The 12,388-nt window shown below is 47.4% G+C and overlaps 1 pseudogene; it reads left to right on the top strand.

Annotated features, from left to right (window-relative positions):
• Window positions 1–991: 991 nt before the first annotated feature.
• On the top strand, window positions 992–1,941 carry LOC139047839 (ipis-1-like; annotated as a pseudogene).
• Window positions 1,942–12,388: the final 10,447 nt, after the last annotated feature.

Raw genomic sequence — 12,388 nt, 5'->3', positions numbered from 1 at the left:
CCTCCGAGATTCGCAAGGGGCATGAAGTCTCGAAGGTTACGTAGAACGGAGAGGCGGCAGCTGCCGCTGCCTTCTGGCTGACCCCGCGTCGGTTAGATTTTTTTCCGATTTTGCCTTCTCTCGCCGTTCTCTCCGTTTCGGAGGCAATACAGCCTTGTGTGTAGGCAGTAAGCGCGTTTCTCTGGCCGTGTGCCAGGCGAGCGTAGTTCGAATTATCCGTGAGGGAACCTTCTCGCGTTCGAATTAACGGACTTTTTTATACATACACTTCTGTGGAGCTTGGCCGGACCAAATCGCACAGTTCGAATTATTCATAAATTCGAATTTTTGAAGTTCGAATTAACGAGCTTTCACTGTATATACATACATTTTTTTTCACTGCATATGCATTACTTACATCTAAAAACGCGTGGACGTAGAACAAAGGATTAGCAGCCGTATGTCACAGCTTGTTTGTTTTTTGAGGAATAAAGCTTCTGTTATTTATTACTGAGCCTATATCAAGAACAGGTTCGCACAAAAGCGGTGGAGAAACACCGGACTACTTATAAGTGCGAACGCAGCCCCTGCGGAAATCTCTCTAACCTCCCCAGCGTAGCACTCGTTTGAAACTCAGTACAATTACCGTCATTTTCCCTTAAACCCCGCAACAAGCCAGGCGCAGTGATCTTGGCAGAAGACCTCATTGTTTGTTACTCTTCGTGTTGAAAACGTTTCTTGAATTCTATTCAAGAAACTTATCAATTCAAATATTATCAAGTTCAGTCTCGAGCGTTAACGTGTTTTTTGTGCACGCGTGTTTATTTCCAGAAGCTGTCAAGCCATGACTCCGTCACAAGTGCTCGGTGCCTGTCTGCTGAAGCTCTCCCTCAGCCTATACGCCCAACTACATTCCGAGCACAACGACGACAATGTTCTCTTCTCACCGTACAGCCTAGGCATCGCACTTTCCGTGATTCGTGACGGCGGCCGCAGAATAACCGCACGCGAAATGTCCAACATCTTCCAGTACTATCTAGACTTACACGAGCCCTTTAAGAAGTTTATCAGTGGTGTAGCTAGTTACGCACCAGACGTCACTTTCCACATGGCGAGCCGAATGCTATGCGACTATCGGTACAAGGTCCGGGAAGAGTACACGTCGCTTCTGGAGGATTACTACAAAACCTCCGTGCGGTTGGTGGACTTCAAGGAGAGAGCCGAAGGCGTTCGCGACGAAGCCAACGCCTGTGTCTCGAAGCACACCGCACACAAAATCAAGGATTTGCTGCCTCCCGGAAGCGTCAACGCCACGACCGTTCTGGTCCTGATGAACGCCATTCACTTTAAGGGTTTTGGGGAATTCCCCTTCATGCTTGCGAAGCCACAGACGTTCCATCTGGACTCCAACAAGAGCGTTACAGTGAAAATGATGAGCCAGGCGGGAAGCTTCAAGGTCGGCCGTTCTGAGAAATTGAAGTCCTGAGCTGTGGAAATGCTTTACAAAGGAGGCAAATGTTCCATGGTAATCATCCTCCCAGACGACGTGGAAGGACTGTCTCTCTTGGAGGAGAAATTGTCGGAGTCCAGCCTAGTGTCGCTGCTCGCAAATCTCACCATGGACAATGACGCGCAGTTGACCGTTCCCAAGTTCAAGCTGGAGGCAGGTCATTCCATGAAGGACATGCTCAGGGCTATGGGCGTTAATTACCTGTTCGAGGAAGACGAAGGAGACCTGTCGGGAATCTTCAAGGAAGTAATGACGCACTTGTCTGACCTGGTACACAAGGTGTTGCTCCAAGTAGACGAGGGAGGCACTGCTACGGTGGCAGCTGCGGTCGGGACTGCCATCGCTTCGCCAGGTCGAGTGACACTTTCTTCGTTGACCATCCCGTCATGTTTCTCATCAGGAGCATAGAGCCAGACGTGCTTTTGTTCATGGGATCGGTGCGCAAGTTGTGATGCCTGGGGACGATGCGAGTGTACGAGGACTTATACTGTGTAACGTTTTACAAGCCGTTGTGCGTAGGATCTCAAGTGGACTTCAGTGAGGAATGTCAATGTGCTGGCACGTTATTCAAGAAAGACTACAAAACTTGGATGAAGAAAAATAAATTTGATCAAGCTGTAAAAAGGCGGAAGGCAATGTGGCAGCAGCGCGAGAATCACAAACGCGAAACCAGCAGCTTTTTGACGAGTCATAAGCGTGGGCAGGATGCTACCAAACTGTGGTGCTGACACGTCGTTCTTAATGACCAAGCGAAAGTTTAGTATACCAAGTTTTCGCTCAGACGAAAGTTTCTGTCACCCTTGAAAGATCAACCATTTTGCGCTGAAACGCATTCTCAGGCCACCAGCTGTACGTTTTACCCATCGGAACGCTAGTATTCAAATGCCGCGAGCGGATTTGTTTTCGCCGAACACCTTCATATTGAACGCACGTACCTCCGCCTAAAACCATCAAGAAACATGGTTTAAAGATGCGTAGGATATAAAACTCAATCGCGCCCATGGGCCAATTTCCATTGCAGAAATTATTAGTATCTTTTCTTTTCTTAAAGAAAATGTTGCTTCCACTAGGAAAATTCATATCCGAGAAGCGTTCAAAAAAAAGATCTCCCCTGACCCATTTCACTTAGGCATGCATAAAATAAATTTCACAAAGTGTTATATCTGCATCTCTATAGGTCAGAAAAAACATCCAGCTCTTATAGGTAATGGCCTTGTGCAGATCTGAAGCTGAACATTGTGGGAGCATGGATCAAGTGAAGCGCCGGGTAGTTATTAGTTTTCTTTTCTTTCTCAAAGGCAATACAAGTTAACAAAGTTTTCCAAAAACGACGACAGTGTATGAAAGAAATTTCCTGTCGTATGACGTCGCTAAGTACTAGAATCGGCAATTCCAGTCTGGAAGGAACTCGGTTGAAACCGCACCGATTCCTGGTCGAACTTACTCATTCATTTATAGGGACGCTGCCATAAAAATGGAAGCTGCTATAATGTAATATCACCGCATCACATTTCCAGCACTAGCTGAAGGGGTCGGGATCACTGTAGGGTCATTTATATAATATATTATTCAGAAACATCTGCCCGTTCGATAGGTGTCAGCGCATCGGGTTCCAAGATTGCCTTCTGTTTACACAAGGAAGGCCGAGCAACCTGCAGCTGTGAACTTTAGACCAGGGGGTATTCTGTAAGAGTCCACCTAGTGGACTGCCCATTTTAACCACCACTGATTTGCTGGGTCTGCTCGTCTCTTCCTCGCTCGCACAGCTTCATCCTATCAGCACATCAGCAGCGGCCGAAATGGACATTCCACTAGGTGGAATCTTACAGAATCCTGGTGCCTTAAAAACGAAGGTCTCATTTAGGCCACGGGTTGCACGGGATTGGCTGCACGGGATGGAATATGGGTTCAACATTGTCACCTAGACAGTAAATGTGAATCTAAAGAGTGAAAGCACTGAGACTCCTCAAACTGCGCGCGTGCAAACTTCAGCTTGCCAGGTGGTGCTGCCAGGTTTTGGGATCAGCAATGAATGGTGATTACAAATTCCTGCTGAAAGGGGCCACCGCAATGAGAACCTACATTTTCCTGACAAAGTTAGAAGAAGCCAGCAAATTAGGCAGACGTGGCATGCTGTCAATAGGCATCCTGTTCTTGCAAGCCAGTGCTCCTGCTCGCAACTCGCATGTTACACAAATGTAAGCAAGCTCCTGTGAGTGTGAAATTCTTTGTCATATCCCCCACTCCCCCCCCCCCTACTTTGTGTCCTGAAATTTCCCCCTTTTTACGTCAAGCAAGATATTTTTTTAAAAACAGTCACCTTCCTGATGGCCACATGCTCATCGTCGAAGTGAGGCCGTGACTCAAAAGCCAACCTCGGGACTTCTACAAGAGTAGTATTTACACCTGCATAAAGCAATTACAGATGCGCGCGCAGAGAAACAAATAGAGGTGTGCCAACTTTAGTGCTCAAGTAGTAAAGGCAAGGCGCAGAAGACCAGGACTCAAGAAGAAGAACACAAACGACAGGACCGGCGCCGACAGGACCATTTGTGTTCTTCTTCCTGAGTCCTGGTTTTCTGCGCCTTGCCTTTACTACTTCAAGCATGAACCAACTAACCCAAGCAAGACCTTTACTTTAGTGCTCAGTCCTCAGTCCAGAGGAAGTGGGTCAGGAGTAATCATTATTGAACGTCCCTCGTACGCACGCAGTGGACGGCGGGAAATTTCAGTAACAAACGCAGAATGGTCAAGCTGTTCCGGCCGCTTCTAAAGATGAACTTGTAGACACCCCGACCCAATGCTTTAGTAGCAGATGCAACAATGAGCTAGAATGCTCTCGTTCACAACTTTAGAGAAACGAAGTGCAAGTGAAGAAATAAAATGTGATTAAACTGCAACGTAAAAGTTATGCCCCGTTATTGAATTAAGCCACAACTTTCTACCAAACACCCTTTTCAATAGTGAGAAAGAAACCGTTTAGAAGAAACATTTATTACGTATGATATGTGTACACTTACCACACATTTCATCCAGATGTAATGAAACGCGTACTCGAAATCATAGTGATTTTGTTATTATTCACTACAAATTGCAGCTGGACACAACCACGTGAGGTCCCGGATACGACGATGGCGGAATATATATATATATATATATATATATATATATATATATATATATATATATATATATATATATATATATATATATATATATATATATATATATATATATATATATATACATATATATATACATATATATATACATATATATATATATATACATATATATATATATATATATATATATATATATATATATATATATATATATATATATATATATATATATATATATATATATATGTAATATGGTGTTTCAGCGCATGCTGTCAAAAATCTTTAAAGTTGCCTGTGGCAGATATCAGAATTCTAGTTCATGAGCTGGTCTACTCGAAGTTGCGGACAATACTTGCACAAACAATCGAGCTGCAAAATCGACTCATTTGCAAAAATTCCCTAATTCAGTTTTAACTCATTACATTATGGCCTTTATTGCCGTTCACAAATTATAGCCGTGGAGTTCACAAGACAGATCCACTTGGAACGAATTTTCAAGATGACACCAGTTTCGAGATATAAATTCCCGAACTTTACGGAGAATGCATTAGTGTTGCAGTTAATTTGTCAACAAAACTTCGTTTCAGGCACTGAAGCACGCAAGTAACAGGAACGCCAATACATTTATCCGCAAAGTTCGGGAATATATACATCGAAGCTGGTGTCGTCCTGAGAATTCGTTCCAAGTGGATGCGCCTTGCGAAGTCCACTGCTAGAGTTTGTAAATTGCAGTATGGGCGAAAAGATAATTAGATGGATAGTTAATTACTGAATTGTTGTTAATTAGTCAATTTTGCAATATATTTTGCAGTCAATTTTGCATTTCCAATGTTTAATTAGTATTCCAACCGTTCTCCTTCCCGTAAATGTTATCATTGCAAAGAACTAGAAACTACGCAGCATTTCTTTATAGAATGTCGCCGGTTCGACGTGCAAAGAAAAGGACTACTGTGGGGTCCCTTTCGCAAACATGGATTGGGCATTACGCTTCCTGTGGTACTATCTCTTGGGTTGTCGGCACTACGATGTTGCAATAGGGACGTATGCGATGCCATGTTTATTTCGTGAGTGAAACAAGGAGGCTGCCATATTAGTTTTATTGTTTTATTTTCCACATAGGATACAGAGATACGAACTTCAAGTTTTAATATAGTATCGCCTGAGAATTTATTTAACGATTAGTATTCATATAATATCATTCTCAATTCCCACAACTTCATTTTGGTTTTCTTCCATTTTTACCTACTCCGGCCCGATTGTGACCAATCGTCTTTAGTGAGTTGAGCCATTCGCGTAATATCGAGCTACTGTGTGAATTTTCCGATTTCTTTCTTTTTCCTCTTCTTCTTCTTTCTCCTTTTATTCCCTTTGCCCCATTCCCCAGCACAGGGTAGCCAGCCGGTACTTACATTGGCTAACCTCCCTGTCTTTCCTCCTGTTTGTCTCCCCCGCCCCCCATATGCAACAAATAAAACCAAATCTGAGAGCGAAGAGCGGGCAATCTACTGTGAGTACGCTGAGACGGCAAAGAAACACGAGAAACAACCATTACCGACACCCGCGTCTCGTGCCAAAGAAGAAGAAGAAGAAGAACGCCGGGCGCGCATGCCACGTTCGCTTCAGGCGCTCTCCGCGAAGAACGACCGGGAAACGGCGTCGAATATTGTCCCTTAGATACTCGAGCGAGTGGTCCACCCCCGAAGCGCCATGGCCGCCCCTGCAGCCCGCCCTGCTCCTGCCACAGCGGCCAAGAAGCCGGTGCTGGTCCAGCTGGACATGGAGTCCAACGATGGCGGTTCTAGCCCCTGGTTCAACAGCAAGGGGCGCTCGATTGTGGCCAGCCTGACCACCGATCCGGAGAATGCCGGCCTGTTCAGCGAGCTGGCACGCGAAGGCACTATGACGGCGCTAGTCGGCTACCTGGACACGGAGCAGCCCTCGGTGAGCCGCGTCGGCCTCTTCTGCTACATCCTGCTAGGCCTGGTGCTGCTCGTGCTCCTGCTGGTGCTGCCGCTGGGCGCCTTCACCATGCGGCGCCACGCGTCGTCCGTAGGCCTGCTGCCGTGGCTCATCTGCGAGTTCATGCTCCTGAGCTGCGCCGCCGTCCAGCTTCTCAGCCTCTTGTCCATGGTCAGCACCTGGTACGGCATGAGCGACGGCCTCAACGAGAAGACGCCGCAGGCCTACGCGTGGACGTTCGAGCTGCTGCGCAACTACACCGAGATCACGGCGCTGCAGGTAAAGGAGGCCAAGGACCCAGCGGCCAAGGACATTGACAAGGTCCTCGCGCTCACCACGAGCAGCATCAAGTGGCTCCAGGGCAACCTGTCGGCCTGGGAGAGCAGCTTCTCCGGATACGCGAACCTAATCGGCATGCTCACCGGGCCGCTCGCCATGTTCCAGATGGCCATTCTGGGAGGCGCGCTGGCCGTCGCCGTGGCGTCCGCACTGCTAGCCTGCGGCGCCTGGAGCAGGCGCACGAAGAATCTCGAAGCCGGCGGCAAGAGTCCCGTCTTCGTGGCGCTGGTGCTCATGGTTGGCGCCATCCTGCTGCTGAGTCACCTGCTCGTCGCTCTGCCCATGATCGCGCGCTGGCTGAACGTCTGCGTGCTGGCGGAAACGTACCTGTGCGCGCCGTACCGAGGCGGCTCCTACGCCATACTCGACGAGGGCGTCGCCGGCGTGTGGCCGCTGGCCAGCAGGCCGGAGCCCTTCTGCAGGCTCGTTCCCAGCGAGGTGCATCCAAAGTGCGCCACCAAAGGCACGACTTCTATCGCACATCTGAAGGCGTGCCCGGCGGCCAAGAAAGGCAAGAAGCTGGTGGAAGACGCCGCGTACGCGGAGTCGCAGGTCCTGTGGCAGCAGAAGCCGAAACAACAGCCGGGAAAACCGGTGCCACCCAAAGCGGTGAAGAAGGTTAAGACGGTGAAGGTGCCTATCGGCGACTGCTTCTACCCGTATAAGATTATCGACACAGACATGACGGCGGCGTGCCCGCTATTTACGGACGATTTGGTGGGCCACTGGATGGCACTCGCCATCGCGGTCATATTCGGCTTCTTCAGCTCGCTCGCGGCGTGCGTCATCACCATCATATTCTTGGCCGTCGGCGAGAAGAAAAAGAAGAAAGTCAAGAAGGTTGTGCGCAAGAAACTCGTCAAGAGGAGGAAAAAGAACAAGAAGAAGAAGAAAGAGAAGCCACCCACCCCACCACCGTCATCCCCTCCCCCACCTCCTCCACCGCTACCGCCGCCTCCACCCGAACCCGAACGCATAGAAGTTCCAGTTCCGGTCCCCATCATGGTGCGTTCCAAGAAAAGCCGGCGACGTCCACGGCCGCCGATGCCACCTCCCATTTTCGTTCTGCCGCCCCCGATGCCCGCTCCGTGCATCCACCGGCCAAAGTCGAGCATGGTGCTTCCCATTATGGCGGCGCCCGTCGCGTATCCCTCTCAAACCATGCTCTCGCCGGTGTCCACCTCCGCAACCACCTCAGAAGCGGTGATGAGCCTCCCCGGACCCTCATATCAGCTGGCAGCCGCAAACTACAGCAACGCGAACCTCCACAGAAGCGGCGGAGCGTTGATGGCTGCGCCGCAGTGGCAGGGTGGCACGCAGCAAGTAGTCACGAGGTACCGGACGTACCCCCAGCAGCAGAAGCCCTCCACGTGACAGTGTGTCGACGGCCGCCGAGGCTGCTGTGGTGCATACTGGCCTTTTCTCTACGGGAGGATTTTAATTCAGCGGTGAACAATCATTAAAAGCTGCATGGTGGCGCTTCTGAATTGATGTGGTGTTGGTATGATGCATGTTACGGGACACGCGCGAATCGGCAGGGAGCAAGGCGAGTTGGCGCATAATGACACAGATAGGTCCAGCGCACGATATGCAGCAAGAAAAATCGGCAAAAGGGAGGAAAGGAAGAGGGGGGGGGGCGAGCTGATCGAGGCTTTCCTCGTAGCTTTGTTACTACGCTGCACTATAATGATGATGATACTATTTTATGGCTAGTACCTACTGGGGGAGATAGCCAGAGAATCGAGCGGCAGGAGATAGCTTAATTTTTATTTCAAGATGAGAAAGGCAAATTAAAAGGAATAATTAAACTTAAAAGGAATAATTAAACTTGTATGCCAGCGAGCAGTCAGACTAACTGAAGGGAAAATTTTGAAAGATTACTATCAAGAAGATAATTAATACAATGTTAACGAAGAATTTGAAGAAACCGATTTCAATGAGATGGTTGTTGCTCAGATAGGTAAATTAAAGCTACAATAATTAGCAGGGTAGTCGTTTTGCTTCAGTTAAAAACTTTACTCGCCGTCCCAGCCCTGCGAAAGGGAATGTCGAGCAAAGCTGTTGAAAATGCTCACTACAACCGCTGAGCAATGCAGTGACCTATGCAATGCTATATTAAGTTGAAAGCCTTAATTAACTTGTTCATACCCCCGATGACCTTGGAAGAAACATGTCGTCCGGTTCAATGGCAAAAAACTTCCTTCATCAGCAATGGCTCAAACTCCCCCAAGCAAGCGAAAAATGCAATGGCTCGTTCCTCTCGTCATGCGGCTACAATCACTCAGCAAATTGAAGCGTACAGTGATACATTTAGTGGAATCACGCAAACAACGCACAGAAACGCTGCGTCTAGTCGAGTGGAACAAAAAATAAATGCGCAACCTTCTCAGTGGCTCATACCCCCATAAGGTTGAGGCTACAAGCGCTCAGCAAAGTGAAGCGAACAGTGCATATAGTCATTGAAATCACCCACACAACACGCAGAACAGCGTACGTTTCAATCCCCTGCTGAGGTGATGCAACGCAAAGTGCTGCCTAACTTATTGTTTAAAGTAATGGTAGCAACAGTAACTTAGAGTAGTGGTAGTGATGGGAGTGACTGCAATTTCGATAGCACGCCGCCGCCCACAGCGGTGTTGCAACGACATTGAAACCAGTTGCTAGGCTGGTTCTTTTATATACCAAAGGCTATCGACGTCACTCCCCACATCGCAAGCTGACGTCGCCGCGGCATCTTGCGCAACAGCCTTTACTGGAAAACGTATGGGGGGGGGGGGGGGGCTACGTACTCCGCGTTGTTGTCAGGAGCGCCATATCACTTATGTGGCTCGGATGCTTGCTTTTGCTTGTTTTTTATTGAAACGTATGCTGTTCTGTGTGTTGCATGCGTGATTCCAAAGAATGTATGCACTGCTCGCTTCACTTTTCTGACTGCTTGAAGCCTCTGCCTTACGGAGGTACGAGCCACTGCTATTGGGCAGAATTGTCGCAGGGATCGGCCCACATTTTTGCTACCGTATACGGACACGAAAAATGCCGACCACCGAGGGGCTAACAGTTTCGCTGTAAAAATCAAATATTGTGCAACAAAGGCCTGTGACAAGTCTAGCGGCGTAGAGTGTAGCGTATTGTAGAGACCCCAAATGATAATATTACCTTTATACTTAATCCTACCCAATTTTGGAAACAAGCTTCGAGTAATATCTTTCTATAGTTTGAGTATCGCTGGCATGATAAAAAGAAGCACTTGATCGGTTGATATAATTTTTTTTTTGCTATTGGAGCATAGAGGGGACATCAACAGAGCAGTTCTATGTAAATAAAAATTCAATTGCGGGATGCGACAGCGTAATTTGGTGCATGTAGCTGCGAACTCCCGAGAAGATCAACACTGTATATTCCAGCAAAACCCAAACGCTGAATGGCTGAAAGTCTTCATATGTTATCAGAGATAATTTCTTTAAATCAATCTGTAGGCAAGAAATTATGTATCTCAATGCAGTGACATAAGCTGTATCCGGTAAAACAGGAATCGAAAGTCCATTTATAGACGTTCTCACTAATAAATATCAGATTTCGTTTAAATATAACCCGCGGTTGTCTAACAGTAAATTTATTGCTGTGAAGTTGCAGTGACTACATCTTTTAGTGCACTTAATACAGCTGTATGCCGACAGAGAATCTGTAACTTCGACAGTTGACGATTGATTCGCGGGAAGTTTGCGTAGCGACAGAACTTCCACCAATCCGTTTCACTTTCATATCCACACACCTTGGTATACTAGTAACGTTTCGCTTGAGTAGCGGCTCACGTAATGAATAAATAAGGGCATTCCGATAGCGAAATTACAGAATGGAATCAAATACAACTATTTGGGAAAAGTAACATCTCCTCTATTATTTCAGCATATAAATATAACATAGGATCAATTACTGGAAAACATTTTCTTGCCATTCGCATTCTCCAGGAATTTCATTCGAGTTGATATATGTCTGTCCGTATCTAACTTCTTTCGCGCAGACTTGCGTCACGGGGTAGTCACATTCGAATCGGCAGAGCATCGGGCAGCCGTGCTGAGAGAAATGGGTTTGATGCTAACCGTATCGGACACGCTTTGGTGTGATTCGTCATGTTTTGCAACTTCAACCTGGAGCCGGTGCGTTTGTAGTATCCTCTTTGACGTGAACTGGGTACGTACCACTCGACATGTGCCGCTCTACAGCGACAAACGAAACCTTCATAGTTTATTCGGTGCAGTGCGGAATCGAACCTGCGTCACAGACGTTCATACAAACTTGTCTAAGCATAGTACACTCGCACACGCACCGCGCGCGGAGTACGCGGCGGCACCGTTAGATGGCGCAACGTGCCCAGATGGAAGCGCGAGAGAGTAGCCCGGATGCATTACGTGGTTCACACGTGACGATCATCGGCGGTGGCAGTACGGCGTGTGGCTAAATTGCTACAATGCCAATTGCATTAGCGTCGACCGTCATGCTGAGTTGCTGCCGGATTCCTTTTTTTTTTCGTTCCTAAACAAAGTGAAATTTAAGCCTCGAGTCCGATTCGGTTTGTACTTACATTGTAGGACACGTGCATGCAACACTGCTCGCAACTGAAGGTCGCGTAATTGAACGACAGCTTACGGCTATGTTGTGCTACACGATAATTACAGTCACGAAGCAACAGAAGAGCGCGTCACCAGGCACGCATAGAGTGTAGTTTTCGTTGACGGAGAGCATTGCAAAAAATGCATGGACTGCACATTGTTTTAAAAAGATGGAAACATGGCGAGAGTGATGAAATAATAAAGTACTTCGGCTAAACTGTGGCAACAAATCCGTATATGTGGTGCCTAAGAGCGAGGCATTCTTATTGAATGACTGGAAATTATCGGGCCATCCAGTGTAACAAAATTTTATCATAATCTCTATCATCATGATGATTTGGATAAACCGCAACTGGGCTCGCTTCCACCGGGTGGCTCGCTTGCACTAGTCTCCGTACCTCGAGAGTCGTGAATCCCGTATATTCGAAAAGAAAGTAATCCTGAACAAGTCGGAAATAGGGAATTCTCGATTCGAACATGAATTCAATCGCAAGAAAGATTCAGCTCGTGTGTTAACTTTTCAGTTTCTGCACATGCCTATACTAACAGGAACTCGGCCGACTGTTTAACACACCTGAATATTTCATTGCTATATATGCCCGATCGTGGTTCAACTTATTTTTAAAGCGAAGCTTCGTTGTCCATCGCTACCCCGACAACGCATAAAATAGAAATTCAAATTGGGGGTCTTACATGCCAAAACCACGATATTATTATGCGGCCCACATTAGTGGGGAACTCCGCATTAATTTTGACCACGTACGGTTTGTTAACGTGCACCTAAGTACACGAGCATTTTTTAGGGCTCAACGTCCCGCCCTCGCTTCCTCCCGAAATGTGGTCGCAGCGTCCAGGAATCGTATCCG

This window comes from Dermacentor albipictus, chromosome 7 (genome assembly GCF_038994185.2).
Source record: "Dermacentor albipictus isolate Rhodes 1998 colony chromosome 7, USDA_Dalb.pri_finalv2, whole genome shotgun sequence".
NCBI lineage: Eukaryota > Metazoa > Arthropoda > Arachnida > Ixodida > Ixodidae > Dermacentor > Dermacentor albipictus.
This window is presented reverse-complemented; position numbering and strand designations above follow the sequence as displayed.